Genomic DNA, 26593 nt, shown 5'->3' with positions numbered 1-26593 from the left:
TTTAATTTATTTGACAATTCATTTATTCCATTTTGAAGTAAGATTTTTATAAACATACATGTGACGTGTAAACTGCTTCATATGACAGTCTTTATAAAGAACAAAGAACAATACAGCACAGGAAACAGGCCCTTCGGCCCTCCAAGCCTGTGCCGCTCCTTGGTCCAACTAGACCAATCGTTTGTATCCCTCCATTCCCAGGCTGCTCATGTGACTATCCAGGTACGTCTTAAACGATGTCCCCAACTAACTTCTTGTTGTAACACTAACTCTCATATCTAGAAGTTTTTTAATACTCTTTTATAGGATGTTAACATCATTGGCTAGGCCAGCATTTGTTGCCTATTCCTTAAGAAGGTGGTGATGTGCTGCTCAGAAGACAGAGTTAAGAAGTGCATTTTCAGGGTGGAAACCTGTGGAGAATCAGAGGGATCAGTGCTGGGGCCACAATTATTTGCAATCTATATTAATGATTTGGACAAAGGAAGTGAATGTACTATTGGCAAGTTTGCGGATGATAGAAAAATAGATGGGAAGGCAAGTTTTTGATTTGATTTATTGTCACATGTATTAGCATACAGTGAAAAGTATTGTTTCTCGCGTGCTATACAGACAAAGCATACCGATCGTAGAGAAGGAAATGAGAGAGTGCTGAATGTAGTGTTACAGTCATAGCTAGAGTGTAGAGGAAGATCAACTTAATGCAAGGTAGGTTCATTCAAAAGTCTGACGGCAGCAGGGAAGAAGCTGTTCTTGAGTCAGTTGGTACGTGACCTCAGACTTTTGTATCTTTTTCCCGACGGAAGAAGGTGGAAGAGAAAATGTCTGGGGTGCGTGGGGTCCTTAATTATGCTGGCTGCTTTACCGAGGCAGCGGGAAGCGTAGACAGAGTCAATGGACAGAGTCAATGCGTGATGGATTGCGTGAGGATGACGCAAAGAACGATATAGATAGATTAAGTGAGTGGGTAAAAACATGGCAGATGAAATATAATGTAGGAAAATGTGAAGTTATGCACTTTGGTAGGAAGAATAAAGGAGTTGAGTACTTTTTAAATGGAGAAAGACAGCAGAAAACTGCAGCACAGAGGGATTTGGAGGTCCTCGTGCATAAAAGCTAGTATGCAAGTTTCTAAGATTATTGAGAAGGCAAATGAAATGTTGGCCTTTATTTCAAAGGGAGTAGAGTGTAAAATAGGGAAGTTTTGCTAAAACTATACGAGGCACTAGTTAGACCACACCTGGAATATTGTGAACAGTTTTGTTCCCCTTACCGAAAGAAAGATATGCTAGCAGTCCAGAGAAGGTTCACTAGGTTGATCCCGGAGATGGAGGGATTTTCTTATGAGGAGAGGTGTAGGTTGGACCTCTATTTATTGGAGTTTAAAGGAATGAGAGGCGGCCTTATTGTGACATAGGATTCTCAGAGAGCTTGACAGGGTGGATGCTGAGAGAACGTTTCCTCTTGTAGGAGAGTCTCGGATCAGAAGGCATCATCTCGGAGTAAAGGGATCACTCATTTAAAACAGATAGAGCAAAACTTCCTTCACTTAGAGGGTAGTGAACTTATAAAATTCTTTACTGCAGAGGGCTGTAGTCATTAAGTATGTTCAAAGCTGAGATAGGTACATTCTTAATCAGTAAGGGAATCAAGGGTTATGGAGATAAGGCAGGAAAGTGGAGTTGAGGGTTATCAGATCAGCTATGATTTCATTGAATGGCAGTGCAGATTCAATGGTTCAAATGGCCTACTTCTGCTCCTACATCTTATGGTCATCTTGAATCACTGCAGTCCATGTGTTGTAAGAACACAGTAAGAGTTTTAACAACACCAGGTTAAAGTCCAACAGGTTTATTTGGTCGCAAATACCATTAGCTTTCGGAGCGCTGCTCCTTCGTCAGATGGAGTGGAATTGTCTGACGAAGGAGCAGCGCTCCGAAAGCTAATGGTATTTGCTACCAAATAAACCTGTTGGACTTTAACCTGGTGCTGTTAAAACTCTTACTGTGTTCACCCCAGTCCAACACCGGCATCTCCACATCGTAAGAACACCCACAGTGCTATTAGGAAGGGAGTCCGAGATTTCTGACCCAGCGCCAATGAAGGGTGATATATTTCCAAGTCAGGATGGTGTGCGGTGTGGAGGGGAACTTAGAGATGGTGGTGTTCCCATGCATCTGCTGCCCTTGTCCTTCTAGATGACAGAGGTCACAAGTTTGGAATGTGTTGTTGAGAGAGCCTTGGTGAGTTCTTGCAGTGCATCTTGTAGATTATACACATCGCTGCCAGTGTGCATCAGTGACAGAGGGCTTGAATGTTTAAAGTGGTGAGTGAGTGGAGTGCCAATCAAATGGGCTGCTTTGTCTTGGATGGTGTCAAGAAAACTTACGCAAAAGTCAGTACTCAGCATCAAGCTCAAACATGGCAAGTCTTAGGTTATGAGCCACCTCTTGTGAAAGTAGAGGTGTGTTGTTAGAGCTGAATTCATCTAGGCAAGTAGAGAATATTCCATTACACTCCTGATTTGTGCCTTGTAGATAGATGGTGGACAGATTCTGATGAGTCAAGAGGGAAGTTATTCTCCGCAGAATTCCCAGCTTCCACACTGCGTCCATTCTATTTATTTGGCTAATTCAGTTCAGTTTCTGGTCAATGGTAACCTCCAGGTTGTTGATAATGGCATTGAGTGATGGTATGACATTGAATGTCATGGAGACATAGATTCTCTATTGCTGGAAATGGTCATTGCCTGACACATGTGTTCGTGTTGACATTGATGTTCCTCAATGTTAACACAGATGTTAGCCTGTTTTATTTTGAGCAGTTAAATATTGGGGAAAAGAATGTCACCAGAACATACAATTTGGTGAATTATATTTAAACTTCATTTAAAAAGCAGGGTATGTAACGTATAAATAATTCCAAGTCAGATTTTTTGTTCTGGGCTTGACTGCGGGTTCATTGGAAAATATTTTGTATTCAAGCATTCTCCTACATGTCACCAGCCTTTGCCCACTAATATTGGCAGCAGTTATTTCTAAGCCTACGCTTAAAGCACACATATTGGGACCCGGGTTTGATTCCCGGGTTGGGTCACTGTCTGTGCAGACAGAGTCTGCACGTTCCCCCCATGTCTGTGTGAGTTTCCTCTGGTTTCCTCCCACCATTCGAAAGACATGCTGGTTAGGTGCATTGGGCATGTTAAATTCTACCTCAGTGAACCCGAACAGGTGCCAGAGTGTGGCAACTGGGAAATTTTCACAATAACTTAATTGCAGTGTTAATGTAAGCCTACTTGTGGCATTAATAAAATAAACTTTAAACTTTATTAGACATAAAATATCTTTAAAAAGAGAAAAAAATACTTCTCCATTTCAGTAACTGCAATAGATGTCCATGACTTTTGCAGGAAGATGGCAGTCCATGTTGGTATGTGCTTTCTGAGTCAGGATTGGAAGTACTTTCACAAGAGGTGGCTCATGACCTAAGACTTGCCATGTCTGAGCTTGATGCTGAGTACTGACTTTTGCGTAAGTTTTCTTTGTCCTTCAGCACATCACACATTACATTGCCCTATCCTTGCTCAGTATGCAGTAAGCAATGCTGGAAGGCACATGGATGAATAGATTTGGCCTCAGTTTTGAGTCCCGCCCGCCCAGTGTTTAAAACAGCAGGCGGTCAATGTTTGAGATCACATGTGAAGGTGGAACATAGGACAAGCTGTGAGAGAGGAGAGGAGAGTCGCGGCACCTGTCGAAAGCACAGCTCAGCAGGGAAGCTCAGCAAGGAGTTAACGTCTGCTTGAAAGGAGGGAGAGAGAGAAAATTGGCAAGGGAGGGGGAGTAAATACACAAGTGGATTAATTATTAACGCTCTCAGGAAATCCATCAGAAATTAGCTACAGATTGTAATGCAGGCAGATTGTTTCTATTTCTTTTGATTTGTGAAGTGAGATGTTTCAATCAAATCCGATCACAGCACCTTCAGATGGTAGAATCTGGGGTTGTGAGACACGCACTAAGAATAGAAATTCACATTGTTAAAAGTTAACAGAACTCATTATTGTGCTCTGTTCAGTTCCAGCTCTGGTGTCACCTCAAACCTTATCACATTTTGCTTATGTCGATTTTCTTTCAATAAATTTAGTGCAGATAGATCGACACATGTCAGGAGTCCAATCTCGCAATTTTCCTCAATACGAATACATTATTCTGTACATAGTCAAAAATACAATGATTGATTTTATTTCTGGCATCTCAGGCTGGGATGTAAGTTTACAAATTTAAATTGTATTTAAATACAATTTGGTGAATTATATTTAAACTTCATTTAAAAAGCAGGGGATGTAACGTATAAATAATTCTAAGTCAGATTTTTTGTTCTGGTCTTGACTGTGGGTTCATTGGAAAATATTTTGTATTCAAGCATTCTCCTACATAAAGCAAATACTGTTGTCCCCAGTTTTCTAGCCCAAAAATAAAAATCCACAATATGCGGATAAGATGAACATACTCCTACCTACAAACGGCACTTGATGGCAGAACTTCAAATACTTTAGCAACTTATTAATGAGATTTGCAAGAGTCGCAGAAAAAAAATGCACTTTTATGGTCCAAATAGCAATCTCCTGATTCAAACTTGCTGACGTGCTGGTGTAGTGGTATTGTCGCTGGACTAGGAGTCCAGAGACCCAGGGTAACACTCTGGATACTGGGTTCAAATCTCACCATGGCAAATGGTGAAATTTGAATTCAAAAGATCTGGAATTAAAAGTCTAATGGTGACCATGAAACCACTGATCGATCGTCATAAAAACCCATCTGGTTCACAAATGTGCTTTAGGCAAGGGAATCTGCCATCCTTACCCGGCCTGTCCAACATGTAACTGCAGACCCACAGCAATGTGGTTGACCCTCAGAAATAGCCCACCAAACCTCTCAGTTCAAGGGTAATTAGGAACGGACATTAAATGCTGGCCCAGCCAGTGATGCTCACATCTTATGAATGAATTTTTAAAATCCTTTGTTGCTCCCTGGGAAATTTATTTGAAATGTGCACTGATTTTTTAAGTAATTAAATTTCCCATGAAAAGTGATAAGAATGGTTACAGCACAGAAACAGGGTACTTGGCCTGCCTGTCCATGCTGATCCTCGAAAGGGGAACTCGGCGAGTCCCACGTCTTTGTTATATTTTTGTAGCCCTGAAAATTCTTCTCCCTTCAGGTCATTATTTAATTCCCTTTTGAAAGCCACGATCCCAACCACTCTGACCTCAGCGAAGCTTTCCACATGTGGCCAGTTGGTGTCCTCTGGTTCTCAATCCTTCTCCAAAAGGAACAGCTTTGCCCTATCCACTCTGTCCAGAGCTCTTGAGATTCTGTACACCTCTATCAAATCTCATCTCAACGATCTCTTTTCTAATGCAAACTTCTCCAGCTCCACCAGTCTATCCATAGGGCTGAAGTCTCCCCACCCTTGGATCCATTTTCATCAATCTTTTCTGCACCCTCTCCAATGCCTTCTAATCCTTCCTAAATTGCCCAGAATCAGGCCCAATACAGGGTCGAGTGCAGGCTAAACCAGTGTTTTATAGAGGCTCGCCATCACTTCCTTGCTTTTCATAGAATCATAGAATATCTACAGCGCAGAAGGAGGCAGTTCGGCCCATCGGGCTTGCACTGACAACGATCCTATCCAGGTTCAATCCCCGTAACCCAACATATTTTCCCCTGATCATCCCCCTGATACTAAGGGGCAATATAGTATGGCCAATCCACCTAACCTGCACATCTTTGGAGTGTGGGAGGAAACCGGAGCACCCAGAGGAAACCCACGCAGACACAGGGAGACAGTCACCCAATGCCAGGATTGAACCCGGGTCGCTGGTGCTGTGAGGCAGCAGTGCTAACCACTGTGCCACCTTTTGTACTCTAATGACCCAGATTTTCGCTACGACAAGAAAAACGGCCAAATATTCCAAGCCCTGCTCCATTAAATTCTGCATTTCCTGTTTTCGTGGGGACGGGACTGGATTCCAGCTGGGGTTTGCGCATTACAGGGGCAGTTGGCCCCATTGGTCGACCAGGAGGATGCAAGCCGAAATGGTACTACTGTGAAAGTCGCCTCCCTTTGTCCTGATGAAAAATATTCCATATGGATTACAACAGTATGTTCACATAATTACAACGCAGACACATCAGCTACTTTCAACTACAGAATGCCTGCAACTGAACACCAGCTAACACCCAAAGATGATTAAATAAGTGAGTTTTTTTTTTAAGTGAAATTCAGCCCATGCAAATCCAGTTTAAAAATAAAATGACACAGCAGTCAGTTCTTTGCATCGCATTGGGAGCTTCTCTGTAAACACAATGAACTGGAGGAGCAGTTTTTTTTTTAAAAACTTGACGCTTACCTAGAAACATGCTGAGCTTGCATGAGGGTGATTACGTTTCCAGTGGACTATTACGCATGAAGGATAACAGCAAAGAAAACAAATAATGCAGGAAGAGAAATGAAGCATCGCCAAAGAGGTTAAAGAAAAGGACACAGATGAGCAATAGCTGAGCTGCTTTTTTCTGGAGAATCATGTGCACTTAACCCCCCACCTCCTGTGTATTTTATGTGAACGAACCACACTCTGCCGGCATAAACCACCGTATTGCAGCCCTACAGCTGTAAGCAATGCAATGCAAGCAATGTAAGAAATGTAATAGACCAGGCACATTTTTAGAGGCATAGTTAAGTCACAGGGTGCCCCCATTTCAACCTCCCCCCCCCCCCCCCCCCCCCCTCGCCTCCTCCCGGCGTCCCCGAGGTCAATCTCCTTCTGCAAACCAACCAAACAATATTCACATTACAGCCAATAAGTAGGTATTCCTGACGTAGGAAAAAGCCTACAGCCAGAATTGCTACTCTGCAAATTCACGCGTGCGGATCTTCCACACGCACAATTATTCCAACGTTCCTGCTGGTGCACTGAGACAACCCCAGCAATACCCGACAGGAATCTGGAACATGGGAAAACGGTATGTCGAAAGCAGTTCCACAAAACAAATGGGTTGTTGTACAGAGCAGAGTGCCACTCTGCAAATGAATGGAGGAAAGTTAGCCCTGTTTCCTTCAATGGGCTACACGGATTTATTTTGGTTTCAATCTTATAAAGTGTCCCCCCTTTCCAATTAAACAACACAGGGGCTATATCGAATAATCTGAATATAGCAACGGTGAACTGGCAGTAATGAAAGCAAATCCATAGCAAAGCTTGGAAATATAAATTACACACATAGCTTAAAAGAAATGTGACAGCAGGGAGCAGACTTCTGGCTTTTAACACATTGTTCATGTTCAACTGACTGAATAAACAACCGCTCTCACAGGTCAGGAGATCTCAAGAGCTCTAAAGTGCATTCATCCTCATAACATACTTCCCAACATCTGATTCTATCATAGAGTCATTATTCGTTTGGTGGTACAGAACTTGAGTGTTGCTGAAGTAAAAAGACATGCTTTTGTTTGGTTGAAAGCAAAGGCTCAATGTGTGGGCAAGTTCCCTCTGTCTGCAAAGGATAGGGCCGTGTGGGTGAATATCTGTGGCTTCCAACATGCCTAAGTGAGCCACAGTGCACGCCCAACTGGCAATCCTAAATTGGTTTTCAGTGTAATACTTAGCAGGTGTTGTCCAATCACACCTGTTGATTGTGCTAAGAATTATACTGAACTTATCCACAAATTGCGTTAGCTAAACAAGTTCAGGCAACAGTCACTCCCTGGTTCATTCCTGTCCACCTGCTCATTGTGAATTTGAACAAAGTTGGGAAGTTAACTGTTCCATGCTGTATTCCCCATGGCAACACCTCCTCCAGAGTCCACTAGCCAACCAATTACTTTCCATAAATTGTTGTCCCTGTTATTGCTGGAAAAACATTGCGAGCTATCCTGATGTGCGCAAGACAAAAAGCTTTGATAGCATGTCTTTCTTTTCTGCAAGAGTAGTGAATATGGCACACACAAGGAGGCCATTCAGTCCATTATTTCCATCCCAGCTATCCTAATGTGTATTTACAGTGCTCTCCAGTTTTTTACTTCCAGGCAGTCATACTGGACAGCTGTGTAATGTTCCACAAACGCTAGCCAAAGAGAATTCAGCAGTGGTATAACAAATTACATTTGTTAGTATTTGATAAGACGACGACTTTTCATGTGGTCAGGAATCCCACAAAGGCATCGAACTGCAATGTTGAAAGCAGCCTTGGCCACCAGACCTAAGACCATTGTTTCATTTAACCAGCATAACTGGTGTTGTTTGGTGGTGCCAACCATAGCTGTCCACTACAATTCAGTATGCTTACCATCTATGTCCTCCTTTCAATCCAATTGATTATTCCATCCTCCTTTACCATTCTACCCAATACCTTCAGGGAATCAGCTATTTTCTTCCACCTCAAAACAGGCAGCACATCTGTTGCAATTGCTGCTCCTTCCATGCCCTTTTGGTCATTTCTGCAGCACCCCAAAAGTTCCATCTTTGATATTCATCTGCATGGTCCCTCCATGCCATGTGACATGCTAGATTCCAAATAAGCGCTGCCAACTCCAGCTTTTGGCTTTAGGCTACCCTCTTCAACTCCAAAACTGTTGGTGTACCATCTAATTACCCATCCAACGATGAACTGTGAATAAACCAGAACTTCTCGAGCACTGGAATAGCTTAAGCCATCTTGCTCTGATCTATCCAGGGACTTTGCACATTAGCCCTTGATTCTATTGCCTTTCCTGGCTGTTCATTCAGGGAGAACATTGAATCCCAGATCTGGTTTGACTCGGAGCAAAAAGTCTTGGACTTCCCATCTGATCCCTCATTAAGATCATCTACCTCCACCTCACGAATACCACCAGCCTCTATCTGTCCACTGCCATTGCCTTTATCTTCTCCAAAATACTCCACACTGGCTTCCCAAGCTTCATTCTACACAAACTCTAACTCACCTCATCTTGCAATAAGTCTCACTCACCTATCATTGCTGCCCTTGTTGAGCACATGCATCTCCAAGTAACCTTCAGTATGGGGTCTAAATCCCTTCAGTCTCGCTACATTCTACTACTGCAACCTCCTCCTGTCCTGTGGCCCCAAAACACATCTTCCAGTTACCAAAAGAGAAAACGCTGGAAAATCTCAGCAGGTCTGGTAGCACCTGTAAGGAGTCCAGATGACCCTTTGTGAAAGCTCTTCCAGATATCTGACTCTACTGTACTTGGTGACTCCTCCCCCCCCCCCCACCCCTCTAATATCATTATTGTCAGCTGTATTACCCCCCCACCCTCTGGCATTCTCTCCATTAATCCCTGTGTCATGCTACATTTCCTCCCACCTTCATAAAGCTACTTAAAACTTATGGCCACTGCTTCGGTCATCCCCTATTCATTCCTGTGCTGTCTCCCAAGGCATTTGCCAAATCCCTCAGGGCATTTTGATCCAGTAAAAAAATTATACAACAATCAATCATTTTCTGGCTACGAGTAGACTATTTTTTCCATGTAGCCACACGGCAGCAATGTTGTTTTTAAATGACTGACCTGGACGAATAATCTGCTGGCACGTAGGTGTGCACTCAAATGCCTCAACGTTGGTGTTCAGGAGCAACCGCTCTCTGTAGGCAAATCATGTCCATCTGCAGTTGGTCCAGTGCTGCTCCAGTGCTCTGGGCCGACCCCCACAGTTTAAATGAGGCAAATTCGGAATGCCAGCAGTCCCGGTGTAGAAGTGATTCTGCAACGCAACATGCAAAGAGAGAATTTCACGTCAACCTCAATTTCACAGCACAAGAAAGCATTTTTCCATCACCACAACTTTCTAGTTAATAGTTCAGTCATCCGTAAAGTTGTCAATGTTTCAGAAACTACACTTTTTTTAATTGATTAGCTGCCTTTGATCCTTCAGTCAAGGACATAGTGCTAAGTTTGGACAGCAATTTTTCACCAACTTCGCTATGGGTTTACAGTACATGAAGACAATGGGTTGAAAGAATGCCATGAAAAAGGCTAGCTACCCCCAATCAGATCTTCCAGTTTCTACCCCTTCAACGCCTTCACCTGGTTCATTTCAGACACTTCCTTTCTCTTCCTCGACCTTTCTGCCTCCATTTCCAGCAATAGATTATCTACCAATATCCATTACAAGCCCACTGACTCCCACAGCTATCTGGACTACAGCTCTTCACCCCCTACATCCTGTAAGGACCCAATCCCTTTCTCTCAGCTCCTTTGCCTCCGTCGCATCTGTTCCAATGATGCCACTTTCCAAAGTGGTGCTTCTAATACGTGCTCCTTTTTCCTCAACCATGGATTCCCATCTACAGTGTTGACAGGGCCCTCAACAGCATAGAGTCCAGCTCCCATGCCACGACCCTCACCCCCTTCCCCTCCCTCCCAGAACAAGGATAGAGTCCCCCTTGTTCTCACATTTCACCCCACCAGCCTCCACATGCAAAGCATAATCCTCTGCCATTTTCACCAACTCCAGCGCGATGCCACCACCTAACACACCTTCCCTTCACTCCCTCTGTCAGCATTCCGCAGAGACCGTTCCCTCCAGGATAACTTAGTCCACTCCTCCACTATACCCAACACCTCTCCCGTCACTCATGGCACCTTCCCATGCAATCGATGAAGGTGTAACACCTGCCCCTTTACCTCGTCCATGTTTACTATCCAAGGTCCAAAACACTCATTCCAGGTTAAGAAGTGTTTCACTTGCACCTCTTTCAATTTGGTCTATTGCATTCACTGCTCCCAATGTGGTCTCCTCTATCGCGGAATGACCAAGCGTAGACTGGGTGATCACTTTGCTGAGCACCTTCGGTTTGTGCGCAATCAGGACCCTGATCTTCCGGTTGCTTGCCATTTTAACACATGATCTGCTCCCGTGCCCACATGTCTGTCCTTGGCCTGCTGCAATGTTCCAGTGAAGCTCAACGCAAACTGGAGGAGCAGCATCTCATCTTCCGGCGAGGCACTTTACAGCCTTCCGGCCTCAACATCGAATTCAACAACTTCAGATGATTAGCTCTACCCCACCTCGACCCCTTCATTTTCATTTAATTTAATTTTTTTTTACTGTTCTCTACCTTTTATTTCTTTATTGTTTTTCTTCACTTTTCTTCCCTCCCCCCCCACTTTTTCCCCCTACTTTATCCCCCCTTTCCTTACCTTTTCTCCCCTCTTTTCTAAATTTTACCTCTCCCCCCCCACCCCCCCACACAACATCTTCATCTGTCACAGTTTACCCTCTGAGCAAAAGAAAAATTCAGAATCCACTGAAGCTCTGGTAGTCATTGTGTGATGTTAGTGTACCTTTAAGAAAAGTATTTTTTTAAATCATGTTCTCTGCAGTTTATATGCAGGTTTCTTTCATGGTTGCCAAGCTGTCTGCTTAGAATCCTTTTATTGCTGCTTCAATGGTTTAAATGGGGTTTTGTTTATTTTTACTCTGGGCTTCATGCAGTGTTTGAGATTTTACGAACTTTTGTATTGTTCGGGGGAATAATGATTGACAGGTCAGGTGACAGGAGTTCTTTCATTTTCAGTTTTGGGCTGCTCGCTGCTGCTTTAGTTGAGAAGGTGTTTGGACATCAGACTGAAAAGCAGTGTTTCTCGTTCTCTCTCCATGGTATTGTAAATTCTGCTGGCTGGCTGGAAGTGGGTCTTCTTGCCTTCCTGGAACGGATGTTCTGCTGTTGGTGGTTTGTTAGTTAGTACCTAGTCTCTGCAGACTCCCAGAGAGCAGGAAAACACCGCCAAACCCAAGGCCTTCACTCTGCTGGTCTCCAACGACCAGACCAGCATCCCTGGGACTGGAGCCTTCTGCTCCCCCCAGCTCCCAACCCCTCTGACCCGGAAAGTTGTGACCTCCTGCAGGCCCCAAGCATTCACCCCAGTCCCCCCTTCTATAGTCACCCCACACTCCTAAAGATCAATTCCCACTGCCTAAAAATCACTAACACTGCTCTGTTAAACTTACGTGGAGGTATAGAGATCCTCCGACCTCCGAATGAAGACCCGATCTGGAAGTCACCCTGAGGACCCCAACATGTGGACCTGGACATCAGCACATCCACGACAACGACCATAGACACATCGACTTACCTCGACCCATCCACATCGGAATGTGGTCTGGACATCCTCCAATCTCCAAAGTCAAACCGCAGCCCGACAGCGACCCGGAAAGCCTGGCCGCGCAGACCCATCTACCGACGCAAGAACCACAAACAAGGCAACAAATCCTCCATCCACACACCGACCAGAGCGAAGAACCTCATTGGACACACCTATACCCTTAATACCGCATACTATTGTCACCATCTCCCAGGCCCAAAAAGAAGCAGTCACTTCAGGAAGCGTGGAAAATGGTCTGCAGGAGAGAGTGAAACAGCGCAGTCCCAAGGCCCCCCTCTCCAGCTTACTCCTGGCAATTGTCCAATCTCTGAAAAACAAGCTAGACGAACTCAAAGCCAGACTCACTTTGCAAAGAGAACTGAAGGACTGCTGTGTGCTCCGTTTCACAGAGACATGGCTCACTCCTGCTTCTCACTCCACCAAATGGACCACACAGCGGCCTCAGGCAAGGCAAGGGAAGGTGGAGTCTGCCTTCTAATCAACACCTTGTGATGCCCAGACGTGCTATATTGGCGAGTTTCTGCTCCCTGGACCTAGAATACCAGATACTAAAATGCCACTCCTATTACCTTCCACAGGAGTTCACCTCTGTTATCCTGACAGCAGTTTACATCCCATCCTACGTGGGCGTGAAGACTGCGTTGGAGGAAATATACACCACCACAAATAGCCTTGAGACGAAACATCCCAAGACCTTGTTCATCATGGCCAGGGATTTCAATTAGACCAAGCTCAAGAGCGTTGTACCAAGATACCACCAACACATCTCCTGTTCTACCTGAGGACCAAACATCCTAATCCACTGTTACACAAATATCAAAAATGCGTACTGCTCTATTGCCTGCCCACACTTTGGCAAATCAGACCACAAGGCTGTGCTCCTGCTCCCGGCTTACAAAAATTGGAGCGGGAGAATCCGTCAAAGAAAGTCATGCACCGTTGGTCTGAGAAATCAGATGATCTCCTATGGGACTGCTTAGAATCAGTAGACTGATCAGTAGTCTGTACGCCACTACAGTAACTGACTTCTTTAGTAAGTGTGTAGAAGACTGTGTGCCCAAGAAGTTCCTTATACACCTATGACTGTGTGGCCAAATACCCCTCCAACTCGATTTTCAAGTTTACTGATGACACCACCATAGTGGGTCGGATTTTAAACAATGACGAGACGGAGTATAGGAATGAGATAGAGGATCTGGTGAACTGGTGCGCTGACAATAATCTCTCTCTCAATATCAACAAAACGAAGGAGATAGTCATCAACTTCAGGGTGCGTAGTGAAAGACATGCCTCTGTCTACATCAATGGGGATGAAGTAGAAATGGTTGACAGCTTCAAGTTTCTATGTATCCAGATCACCAACAACCTGTCCTGGTCCCTCCATGCCAACACTGTTAAGAAAGTCCACCAATGCCTCTACTTTCTCAGGGGACGAAGGAAATTTGGCATGTCCACTACAACTCTCACCAACTTTTACAGATGCTCCATAGAAAGCATTCTTTCTGGTTGTATCACAGCTTGGTATGGCTCCTGCTCTGTCCAAGACCGCATTAAACCAGCCTCCCCTCCATTGTCTCTGTCTACACTTTCTGCTGCCTCGGAAAAGCAGCTAGCACAATCAAAGACCCCACATACCCCAGACATACTTTCTTCCACCTTCTTCCATCAGGAAAAAGATACAAAAGTCTGAGGACATGTACCAACCAACTCAAAAACTGCTTCTTTCCTGCTACCATCAGACTTTCAAATGGACTTACCTCGCATTAAGTTGATCTTTCTCTACAAACTAGTTGACTGCAACACTACATTCTGCACTCCTTTCCTATATATGGTATGCTTTGTTGTATAGTGCACAAGAAACAATACTTTTCACTGTATACTAATACATGTGACAATAATAATTCAAATCGAACTAGAGCAAGCATTGCATCTGTCTCTTGCAGTGGTTCGCTGGCTGAAAGCTAGAGGCATTATCTGTATCTCGAGGGCTGCTGTAAGTTACTCGGCTGGGAAGTCAGAGTTTCAATTTTCCAACCAATTCTCCATTCCAGCATCACATGAGCATTCGTATTTTCTGTGCTAAACCTGTGGAAGGTGTATGTTTATTGGGAAGCTTGTTTAGTTGAAAGTTTCATAGAGTTGTTAAGGTTTATACAATATCATGGTTGATTTTTTTCTCGTTTCTAATTAGTAAAGGTTATTGCTTTTTTTTTAAAATTCATTCATGGGACATGGGCTTCGCTGGCTGGCCAGCATTTATTGCCCATCCCTAGTTGCCCTTGGAGGGAAGTTGAGAGTCGACCACATTGCTGTGGCTCTGGAGTCACATGTAAGCCAGACCGGGTATGGACGGCAGATTTCCTTCCCTAAAGGACATTAGTGAACCAGATGGGTTTTTCCAACACTCGACAATGGTTTCATGGTCATCAGTAGATTCTTAATTCCAGATTTTTTTTTATTGAATTCAAATTCAACCATCCCCCATGGCGGGATTCAAACCCAGATCCCAAGAGTGTTAGCTGAGTTTCTGGATTAATAGTCTAGTGATAATACCACGAGGCTATTGCCTCCCCCGTAATGTTAGGGGGGAGACAATGCTATATGTTACCTGTATTCTTAAATAAACTTTGTTTGATAAAAGCTCCCTGGTGGGTCATTTGAATCATACCTGAAGTGAAACATCTCATACTTATCCTAGCCAAATTCAAATTGCAAAACTTATGATCCAGGCGGACTTCATAAAACACTTGAGTTTCTGACCTGAATTACATTAATTTTCTTTGTTATTTTTCTTTGTTATTGAATTTTTGTATTATTGAACCAGGAAGGCTTTTGCTGTTATATTAAAGACTATGGACGGAATGTTCCTTTCCGGTGCTATGTCCCATAGAGGGGGTGAATATTGAGGCTGCCAGGAATTTGCATGGTATCACATCAGTCAGCCTCATGAATAATGCAGTCCCAGGTTTCCTGAAGTTTTGTGCCACATTTAAAAGACGCCCGGACAGCAACTTACATCTTTGGACTGTGGAAGGAAACCAGAGCACCCGGAGGAAACCCCACAAAAAGAAACAGGGAGAATATGCAAACTCCACACACTGATCCATGCTGGGAATCAAACCTGTCAGTGTTAGGCAGCAGTGCTAACCACTGCGCCGCCCCATTTAAATCTGGTAAGAAGAATGTTGCTCCTTTAGAACTAAAACAATGCTAAGTTAAAAATTCAAGTTGGTTCCTTTTCATTCTTGAGTATTGTTCAACTGTTAATAGTTAAGCTGCTGCTTTTTTTTTTTAAGAGTTGCATTTAAACTGTGATATTAAATAAAGTTTTTTTTACTATAAAAGATCCCTACTTTATCAGTGAAATCATTCCTGAAAGGAAGTTTCCTTTCCTCTCATTTATGCCAAAATAGAAAATTGTTGTGGTGTCCTCTCATGTCCCAATGTAATTTGCAATTCTGGTCCAGGACCCTAGCATAGTACACTTTGTAAACTCTTTGTACCACTCCATTTAATTTCACCCAAATTGTTACTTTGCTCCAAATCCTCACTATTTCTCCACTGCTTCTGAACTTAATCTTTCCTGAATCATCCCACTCCTTCCATAAGTTCATAGGTTCATGAGATATAGAAGTAGAATTAGGTTATTTGGCCCTTCGAGTCCACTCTGCCATTCGATCATGGCTGATGTGCTCCTCATCCCCATTTTCCTGCCTTCTCCCCATAACCCATTACCAAATAAAAATCTGTCCAACTCCCCCTTAAATTTACTCACTGTCCCAGCATGCATCACAATTTGGGGTAGCAAATTCCACAGATTCACAACCTTTTGGGAGGAGTAGTTTCTCCTCCACTCTGTTTTAAATTTGCCACCCCTTATCCTAAAACTATGACCTCGTGTTCATTTGTTTGAATCCCTGTAATAACACCATTGTTATTTGATTTGCCAGGACACTAATCCCAGCCCAACTTAAATGGAGCCCATCTCAAAGAAAGAGCTCCCTTGATCTGCACAGAATGGGTACCGAGGCTCCACGGATCATAATTTCTATCTCTTTGCACCACTCCTTCAGTCAGGCAATTAACCTTCAAATCAGTTTGCCCCTAAATAATGGGTAAAGATCACCTGCGGGGTTGTACATTTTAATTCTGATCCCAGTTCCTCATATTATCTCAGCAGAACCTCATTCTTAGTTCTGCCTAGGTCATTGGACCCTACCTGTACCCTAACAACTGGATCCTCCCACTCTTCTCCAGCTGTGAGAAGATGGCCTTTTGTCCCTCGCACTGAGAATGCAAAATGCCCTTTGGAACTTGCAGTCACCCAGTGCAGGAATAGTATCAATCCCCTCCTCACCCTGGCTTATACTGCCCCTTCGTTACTATCATAATCCTTTTCACTCCCTTCATTTGAATGACCTCCTGTAGCATGCTGCCGGGACAGTTTTCTCACCCAACCAGGCAGACTCTGCTCTCATACACACAAGCAGCTAGATCCTGGTATCCGGGTGATGCACATGTTTCAATTCTTGAAGCTGCTCGTGTGGTCTTCCTCACTCTCCTGACTCTCTCAACATTCTGAAATACTTCCCAATGTATTTTCATTCCAGGGTTTGAAAATGCTCACACTCCAGGAACGGCAAAAACAGATCCAGCTATTTTTAGAGAGTTTGCCTAATTCCAGTATAATTATCAATGCAAATCCTTCAGGGAAAGAAGGTGCAACTACCTCATTTTCATGCACAGTCATTTCAGCAGATTTGGAACCACCAGCGATGAAGTGACAAGAATAACCACCAATCCTCAACGGAGATAACATGGCAGGTAAAGGATTAGAAATTCAACTTCTCAAAGTCAAACATTCTGCTCTTGGATGACATTACACAAGCATGTCGGCCAGCCAAGTAACATCGCTCTGATCATACAAGACCTTTGATAGTGACTCGTTTTCAGTCAATGAGGTGAGCATTGCGAATCAGACAGTTTGGGATAGCAAGAACAACTTTTACAGGATGCTTAAAGAAATGACCTGCAACTTTTAACATTCGTTAATGCCATTTGCAAAACCCCCATCTCAGCATTTTAGCAGATAACTGGACAGCAATATTAGAATGAGGGAATACATCAGGACATGGCAAAAACATAAAGCTAGTCAATGTCAGCTTCTCTCACTTGAAATATAGAACATTAAACACTTGTCGAATTCACAGCAGGGATGGCATTTGAATAAACACTTTGTTTCAACTTTCAAAAATATATTACGAGACAAGTTAAAGGAAAGGCATAAAAGCAATAGAAAAAGTGCAGAATAGATTCAGTAGGATGGTGCCAGAGAAGCGGTGTGAAAAGAAACTTGCCAAGCCACATTTCATTTTGAAGAAGGGCAACTGTATAAAGTTGTCAAGATTTTGAAGGATTGTAATAATAGCGTTAGTTGGTTTCTTTAGCTGGTAAGAGGGCAAACGTTTAAAATAATCATAAAAATAATTAAAGGAAAGGTTGGAAAAAACATTTGCATAGAGGGTGATTAGAAAGTGAAATACTCCACAGTCAATGAGGCAGTCCATAAATTACTTTAAAAAGAGAATTGGATAGTGGCTTCAAAAGGAATGATAAAGAGCATGGGGAGTTGCACTAGACAAGATGTGGCTCATATGGTAATAAACACACACACATATTCTAACAGTAACAGCTTTTATTGTAAATGATCACTCAAACGAATTTTGGGACCTACTTAGACTGCTTCAGATGAACCATTGCCCTCCTCAACTCACCCACCAGGAAAATCTGATTCTTCATGTCACTAACACACAGAGAAGCAGCACAGACAGAGGCTCTTATTCTCCGACAATTAAACCACGAAAGGCACACGTTGGGTCCGTAATGTCTTAATAGATAAACAGCAGATTGTGTCAATAAACTAATCAGCCATCTACGGTGTCAAGAGTCCCATCACATCAAAATCACATGGAGCTCAGAAAAAGTGCAATAAACGCCAACTGCCACTACAGACACACAAGTAAAAAGGAATATCTGGAAGTGACTACATGGTTGCTTACCTTATCTAAGGTTCAAATAAACATTATAAACCACTTGAACTTTGCTACTCTTACTATGATTACGATGCAGTCAAAGCAACCCCCTCTCTGGCCATCTCTGTTTGATTACTGACTCTTGATCACATGCAAGCTTTGGTCGTTCTTAACTCCACCAGTATTCAAAGTCAGATATTCCCACACCCGCCCCCAGCAGAATTCAACACATTTGTACTTAATTGAAGAGGGAATCAACAATCTTCAAGCATGTGACCTGGGCACCAGCACAATAATCAGATTATTCCCAGTGATGCACTAGTTTTAAAAAAAGAGGCAAATTTCATTATATAGTTGGAATGAAACCCTGGAGGACATTTGGCTGCACATCGGAACGTAGGTTTAGTTTCACTATTGCTCATTTAATGAACAGCAAGAGGTAGTAAAATGAGACTCTCTCTCATCCTTATCACAAAATTCAGTCTGTAGTCTCCAAAAATATTTTTCTGCTGTACGCCAGTCTACAGGTAGAACAGTGCAAAATACCACAGGAATCGTAGCGGGAAAGTCTGTTGATTTCCCGGGCAGAATTTTCCGGTCTTAGGGCGAGCGCGGCCAGAAAATCCCGCCCCTAGTTTCTTATCATTTCCAATATTTTTCCCCTCTACACAGGTTTACTTCAAAATAACTATATGCTGTGTGGATATCCAGCGAGTGTTTCTCCTAACGCTTCTGAGTCACAAGGTTCTAGGTTCAAGTCCCACTCCAGGACCTGAGCACGAAATTCGAGGCTGACACTTCAGTGCATTACTGAGGGAACGCTGTACTGTTGGAGGTGCCAGCTTTTGGATGAGATATTAAACCATAGACCTGTCTAACCTCCTGGGTGGCACGGGACCCGGGTTCGAATCCCGGCTTAGGTCACTGTCTGTGCGGAGTCTGCATGGGTTTCCTCCGGGTGCTCTGGTTTCCTCCCACAGTCCAAAAGACGTGCCGGTTAGGCACATTGGCCATGCTAAATTCTCCCTCCGTGTACCCAAACAGGCGCCAGAGTGTGGCGACTAGGGGATTTTCACAGTAACTCCATTGCAGTGTTTATATAAGCCTTTTTGTGACTAATAAATAAATAAGATCTTAATGTTTATTAAAGTTTATGGCACTATTTTGTAGAACAGCAGAGGAGCTATCCGTGTCCTGGCCAATATTTCTCTCTCAATCAACATTGCAAATACAAATTATTGTAATCTGGTCATTACCAGATTGAAGTTTTCTATGTGTAACTGGGCTGCTAGGTTTCCTACATTAGAACAATGACTACACCTCAAAAAGTATTTCATTAGTTGTAAAGCACTTTGAGACGTCCAGTCATCGTGAAAAGAACTATATATAAATAGCAATATATATATATATATATATAAATATATAGCGCAAGTCCTTCCTTTACCTTCCTCTACAACTTTGAGGGAGGTACCCCAAATGTGCCAACACCCCAAACAGAAGAAGCAACAAGATTGAAGAAAACAAGGGATAAACATTGGACTTTGGAAAAGGGAAAACTTGAAAGAAAGAAAATTGGAATGGTGGGGATGGGAGAAGCGGAGATTGGAAAGGAGAGACAACAGTAGGGATTTGTTAGCCTGACAATACTACCAAGAACCGTGGAAATGACAATTTGAAATTCGTTGCCTAAAAATTGTTACCATCGGCCCAGTGCATGCCTGCAGTAAAAGAGTGTGTACTGGCATCCATCAGTACCATGGAAGAATGCAAAGAAGAGGTGATCCGGTTACTCTACAAAGTATTACTTAGACCACATCTGGTGCTGTCCTCCCATAGTATCTGAGAAGGTGCAGTGTCGATCAAAGGTGCTGGCAATAAAGGTTGAGTTTATGTTCCCCTGGTTGAGGAGAAGCTTGGAAGTGAACTGATGGTCACTTTGAAAATCGAGGGGGATTTGTTAAAATGTATTCCGAAGACAAAAGGTTTTAAACGCTGGGGAATAAACATGAAAATAAGGAGTAAATTCAGGCAGAATTATTTCGCACTGAAAGTAATAGACAAGGTGGGAAAGTTACTATCGCAAATAGTATACACAGGCAGAAGGGAGTTTGATGAATTTCTGGGAAAAAGACAGACTTGGGAGAATGAGGGGTGTGGATGGTGGTGGAATTGAGATCACTAATAGTGTGGAATATAGGGGGCAACCTTCGTGTCAAATGCTCTTTTACTGCGTGTCTATTTTTCCTCCTAAATATCCTCTGAGGTCATGTTCTGCTTTTCATTGGCATCTGAAGAGCAAACTAGATCAAATTAAGATTTTTAGACTTTCCCACAAATGTTTGAAATTACACCTGCATCTTTTGTAAATAGCACACAATATTGGGTGGAATTTTCCCATCCCGCCCGCAATGGGAATCGTAGCAGAATATGCAAAGACCTGGACAGGATTTTCCGGTCCTGGGGCGAGTGCGGCCGGAAAATCCTGCCCAATGTTTAAGAAAGTCAAGTGTTTAAAACGGAAATGTTAAGTGAAAATGCCAGTTTTTACAATCTGGGCACTTTTTAAAATCCTATTTTACAGCTGTACCAAAAGCAGTGTTCTGGTACTTTGAGTAATATTTCAGGTTAAGTGGTTAACCATACAGTCAGATCCAGAAGCCATTCCAAAACTTGGCTATGTTACCAGTTCACTTGCACTAATTAACTTTCAGCTCCTTCATTATGCAACCGGTACAAATGTATGTCAGTCATCCGAGTTAATATTAAACTGAAGGCCAACATGAAGAGAAATAACAATTGGCAACTGTACCTTTCGAAGTTTCATCTTAGGACAGCCCAAATGACACGACACTTAGGAATAACAATGTCCAGTCTTGTCACAACTTCCTCTTACAATATAATGGAATTTGAAATGAAAATAACAGTGACGCTTAGACGCTCACCTTTAGAACTGAGGAAATTTGATAAAAACTCCTGTATTATTGGCATGCTGAGTTAAATGCAGAAATCCAGAGGCTGCTGTTAAAGATACCCTGATCCTCCACAGCCTTTTGATTTGGCCAAGAGATGACTAATGGTGTGCACCTGCTGGACATGCCCACCAAACTGCTGGAAAGGTTAAAAGCTAATGACTTCAGGCATAGGAGGATTTTAACAGCTTGATAAATAATGATTAGCGCCAAACTATCCCTCTGGTCCAGAAACTTACTTTGATAAGTGTGGAATCCCACGCCTTCAGATATTAAGTAGGTTAAAGAGTTTGAAGAATATTTTTCTTTTGTTTTTTCTCTGTCACTTTCATCCCCCTTTTTTAATCGTACGTAGCTTTCCCGATCTCTGTTTTTTTTCCCTTTAGATATAGAAATAATCTGGCAAATGGATAAATCCAGGGCAATTGCTCAACACAATAGAATACGAGGCTCAATTTCATTGATCATTGAGGTGTATTCAATAACTCCCTATGAGTCAAATTAGCACTCAAGGCCTTCACTAGAAGCAGACTGCAATTTCCCTGTAACTGCTGTTTACTCCATGGAGCTTCATGCCAAGTGAACGGGGACACTGTCTTTTCTCTATATAAATGAAAATTAACTGTATCATAGCACAGGATAACTGGCTCCACGCATGCTCTCACAACCTGAGTAAATAACAAAACTGGCCCCAGCTGGGTTGATCACTGATAGTGTTGCAATCATTCTTTCCAATAGAGACAAATGTTAAAATGGACATGTAACTCTGATAAAGCTGTCACGCTCTCTCCTCCAGGCAGTGCAGATACATCCAACTTTTTCACTCTGTCCAGACACCAAGTTTCTGGGCATTCGCTCTCTCCCCCACTGTTTGTTGCGTTCAGTTAAGTGATTGTAAATGAATCATCACACCGACAAGTGCTGTTCCTTTGGGGGAAATAAATGACTCCTGCATCGTATTGTGCTCAGAAACATCATCGGATCTAACCATTCAACAGAGCCGCTTTCAGCGGAAAGCTTACTGAAGCAATGCACATCAGGTTCTGGAAGTGTGAAGAGGGGTCAGGGAATACCACTGCTGCTGTATAGCTGACCTGTCAGTCGTAGGCACTGACAACCTGACTTAGCCCGAATCCCACATCTAAAAATCATCAACTGTACAAGTGCATATCAGCACTCAGAACGACAAGACATAACATTTACCACACTATGCAAGTAGACTGAAAATGAAGTGCTCTAGTAAATGCTGCCCTCTTAGTAACTTCTCAAGTACGGCTCTTTGTGGAATATTTACAACTGTACAATGCGACTGTTCACCTCTTTCCACAGAAGGAATGTCTGGTCCTTAGGGAACAGTCACTTAGTTTATAGCTTTGAGAATCTGGGATTATAATTTCAGGACAGCTAATCCACGTGTAAAAAGGATACAAATAAATTGGCAGAAGAAGATGTTGCAAGTTCCAACTTCTTGTGTTTAGAAGCAAAAGACACTATCACGAGTTCAAAAGATGAAACATTGATGCATTATCATTTGGTAGTGTGATGCCTTGCTTTGAGGATTGTGGGTATGCTTCAGAGGCATTTCAGATGCTGCTGGATTCCAGCCTAGTTAAAGCGGCACTATCAGTAGTTGACTGGCCACCGATGGTTCCTGGTGGTGTACACCATAACCCCTCAAAAACTGTCACCACTGGAGATTTTGTCAGGCACCAAAGCAGCCCAATGGACCATCCACTTTTTAGATTATGGAGGCTCAGGAAATGTCCAAAGGCCATATATACAGTTACCTCAACCAGCCACTGCCCAAACTATCACTTCTCCAATGTCAGCAGCAAGCAATGATCATTTTGACACTTTTCTCAGTGAAGCACATTAAGACGCTCAAGAAGCGTGAAGACAGCATCAGTACACCTCTTCATGTCCAAATTGGACTGATGCCTTGTGCTCGTGGTAAGTGGATGACTTTACCAAAGAACTTTAACAGAAAATACTCTGGGCAAAAAGGAAGTCGAACAATCCTCCTGTAAGGCCTCTGATCTCTTAAAGAACTACACAATGAAAATACAGACTTGTATTTACACATTACCTTCTCCCACACAAGACATCAAAAAGTGCTCTGCAGCCAGTGGAGTATTTTTAAAATGTCATCACCACTGTAACGTAGGAAAAATCTCTACCTATGATTCTTAAATCCTCACTGGGTTTCCAGGAGCAAAGCGTACCTTACTGCTTTCACAGCTTAAAGTAAGGAAAAGAGAGGAGAAAGATTAATTCTGAATTAAGCTGCATCCCTACTTTTTTGCTGACTTCAAAGCAAACCAAAAATTTCTTCAGTTTATAATTAATTTTGGAATTTAAATTGGCATGAAAGAAATTCCCCAATCAAGACTTTTATGGTCATGTATGTGCTTTCATAATTGCAAATGCATCTAACCATGAGTCAGTAGTAGTAGTAGTAGTATCCAAGCAATATGACTAGTCACTCACCAGTCTGCAACAGTAACCAAGATAATGATTGCCAGTAGGATCCTATCATTAACTAATAGTAGCACAAACACATATTCCGGCAAAGATCACTGAAGAGATCAGGAGTGAAAAACTTGACAGATCCTCCTTCTCTCTAGTCAATTGCACTAAAGTGCTCAGTAGTGGCCCGGGTAAGATCAGTATAGTCCAAGGAACAAACTTTCATTCATCTATTCGTCTCTATGACTGTTTTCAAGTGCGTAGGACAGCGTCGCTTCCCACTCGGCCAAAAGGCAAGATCTCGTAAGATATTTCTGTTAAGTCACAACTTCAACCACAACGAGAAACTCTTGCCATTTGTCGCTTGTGTAGTCAGTGACCACTGAGACGGAACATAGGGCTGAATTTTATGAACCCGTCAGAGGTGGTGGGGTTGGAAAATGTGGCGAGCCATTCTAAAGCCCACGGATTTCAACGGTAGCAGAAAATCCGCCAGCGGAAAAAATCCACCCATACTGTCCGACACAGGCGAGATCAAATGCGGCAAATTAGGAAGTCAACTTGCAGCCTTGTGATCTGTCTCGTTCATGAACAATCTGTGCAGTTCATTTATTCAGTTGTGTTTTTTTTTTAAACATGAGAAGTTCAGCTTTGAAGTTCCATCCTCTGATCTTTGTTTTTTTTGAAATACTTACCTTCCTTCTCTCTCTCACGAAGGCAATCTTTACTGGGGTATGGTTAAATGGTGTCAGTCACCTACTGATTCCAAACAACCTTCTTCACACAGCTGCCTAGAAAGCTACGCTAGGCTGTTCATACGACCAGGGAGATATTAAAGCTGAACACTTTTGCACTCTTTATCCAACATCTGGTCAACGTTTATCCCTCAACCAACATCACTGGCACTAATTATCTTGCCATTACCACATTACTCTTTGTGGGACTCCGCTGTGCATAGAACTGGCTGCCATGTTTCCTACATTGCAACAGTGACCACTATTTCCATTCACTGCAGGGTGCTCAGAGATCGTGAAAGATGTTACAGAAACATTCAGTCTTCCTTCCTTTTCTACACTTTTGCATGTCGTAGCGGGATTCCCTGTGCAAGTGAAATCCTGACTAATTTTGTCCGCGTTCCCAACAGAGGGTGCAGTTGCAGGCTGGCTACTGGAGTCAAATCTATTGCTTTTATCTCTGGAGTCATTCAACCTCATAGGCCTGAACACTTTAATTACTTTCCCATGCTCACTTAGTCCCATTAAAACTGCAACATAACATTTCCTGAAACTTATCAGAAGGAGCTTTATTAAAAAAGAAATGCATCCGGCACGAAGGGCTCCATGCAATATATTCCCTGGGCCGTCGCTTACTGAAAGGGGAAGGAGGAAAAACACTTTTTCCACTGTAGCTCAATAACTCAATTAACCCTGGCCGGGACTGTCATGGCTCAGAAGCCAAGGTGTGGAGATGTCGGCGTTGGACTGGGGTAGGCACAGTAAGAAGTCTCACAACACCAGGTTAAAGGTCAACAGGCTTATTTGGTAGCACGAGCTTTCGGAGTGCTGCCCCTTCATTAAGTGAGTCAACGAGGCTCACCTGATGAAGGGGCAGCGCTCTGAAAGCTTGTGTTACCAAATAAACCTGTTGGACTTTAACCTGGTGTTGTGAGACTTCTTATGGTTCAGAAGGGTTGACCTACTTTCAAAGCCAAATATATTTTAAGATTTATGCCATTCATCAAGTGCCATATATTTCGGTGTAGAAGTTGACCTTTGAAATCTTTGACCTGAAAAATCCTTCCAAAATCCCGGGTTGACTTATGCGCAGAATTTTTTTTTTTTAATGAACTGGTGGTCGCCATTTTGAAATGCCATCGGCATCTGATGCAACGGAGGGTCCTTACACTCAGTTGTATGGCACCATGCATCTAAGTAAAACGCACATCTGTGGGGTGAAAATTTGAGGCAGATTACCAATGCGAGTGTAACATGTCGAGGCTTGCAAAGGAAACTGATTTATGCACCGAGTAAATGCAACTCTTGGGAGCCAGAAAAATTGGGTCGTCTGGCATGCCCGGTCAACTTATACACCATGATTTATGTACTTGATTACTTAGGCTGGTAAAAGGGCCACATCCCAAAAGCACCTCTGTCTAGTCGGAGTTTATATCAACTATTTACCCTGCTCCAAAAAAATGCTTTTAAAAATACACTGAACCCAGCCAATCCAGAAAACTGCATCCCATAAGAGGTATCAAATTCTCACGCATTCATAGCTTGCCAACTATTTCTGCAACCTCTGAAAATCAAAACAGCCAGTCCCGACTAAGACTGGAAAATTCCACTCGCTCATTTACTAGCCATGAGTTATTTTCCAGATTTGGAAAACAGGAAAAACAAGCACAACTCACTTGTCTCTGAAGTAACACACACCCACTCTTCTTACCTGCTTATAACCTGCGTACCCCACTGTTAAGAGGCAAACTCCCAGCTCCGCACCAATCTTTGGCCACCAACACTGGTCTGTCAGTAGTATCCTTGCAAAATGCCACTCAACGATACCCAAAAGTTGGTTGCATATCAATGAAGAACAAAGACAGCTTTAAATACAGCATCTACTCCACTCACTTCGATTTCCACCAATTGCTGTAAGCAGCAATACCACCTTGTCTGAACATTGAAATCAAATTTCCAAGAGATTCAAGGGGTATGTTTACACCTAATTTAAAATCACACGAGAGAGTTGGACTTCATGTGATTTCAAATTTCAGCAGTTCACGACAAGCCCCCAACCCCTTCTCTTGAAACCTGTTTGCCCACACCGGGAGTCTCCCCATATTAAGACCCACACCCCCTTCACACTTACCCTCCCCACACCCAACTATACCCACCCCATCATTGGGCAGCACAGTGGTTAGTACTGCTGCATAACAGCGCCAGGGACCTGGGGTTG

The 26593-nt window shown here is 43.0% G+C and overlaps 1 protein-coding gene across 1 annotated transcript in view; it reads right to left on the bottom strand.

Moving 5' to 3' along the window:
* The window catches only part of jade1 (jade family PHD finger 1), a 135215-nt gene that overhangs the window by 95877 nt on the left and 12745 nt on the right, over positions 1 to 26593 (bottom strand). Inside the window, exon 2 of the mRNA XM_078210312.1 lies at positions 9577 to 9769. The gene's annotated coding sequence lies outside the window, so the exon portion shown is untranslated. The remainder of the gene's footprint in view (positions 1 to 9576; positions 9770 to 26593) is intronic.

This window comes from Mustelus asterias, chromosome 1 (genome assembly GCF_964213995.1).
Source record: "Mustelus asterias chromosome 1, sMusAst1.hap1.1, whole genome shotgun sequence".
In the NCBI taxonomy this organism is placed as follows: domain Eukaryota; kingdom Metazoa; phylum Chordata; class Chondrichthyes; order Carcharhiniformes; family Triakidae; genus Mustelus; species Mustelus asterias.
The sequence above is the reverse complement of the archived record's forward strand: the minus strand, read 5'-3'. Positions and strand labels throughout refer to the sequence as shown.